This window comes from Fukomys damarensis, unplaced genomic scaffold (genome assembly GCF_012274545.1).
Source record: "Fukomys damarensis isolate Sample0158 unplaced genomic scaffold, DMR_v1.0_HiC HiC_scaffold_1, whole genome shotgun sequence".
NCBI lineage: Eukaryota > Metazoa > Chordata > Mammalia > Rodentia > Bathyergidae > Fukomys > Fukomys damarensis.
Genome location: NW_022900913.1, coordinates 53481234 through 53481677, shown reverse-complemented (window position 1 = coordinate 53481677; position 444 = coordinate 53481234).

Sequence of the window (444 nt, the reverse complement as noted above, 5' to 3'; positions counted from 1 at the left end):
TTTTAATATTTAGATCTTTAATCCATTTGGATTTTAATTTAGTGCATGGTGAAAGATAAGGGTCTAATTTTAATCTGTGGCAGGTTGACATGAAGTTTTTCCAACACCATTTATTAAAGAGGCTATCTTTCCTCCACTGAGGATGGTCAGCTCCTTTGTCAAAGATGAGGTAGCTGAGTACATCTGCGTTTGTTTTTGTGCTTTCCAGTCTGTTCCACTGATCCTGAGGCCTATTTCTTTGTCAGTACCATGGTGTTTTTATCACAGTGGCTTTGTAGCATAGTTTCAAATTGGGAATTATACTCTATGAACATCTGTTAAGTCCATGTGTTCCAAAGCTTGGTTCAGTTCTATTTCATTGTTGATTTTCTGCCTAGATGATCTGTCAATTTGTGATAGTGGGGTATTTAAATCCCCCACTACAATTGTATTAGTGCTTATTTG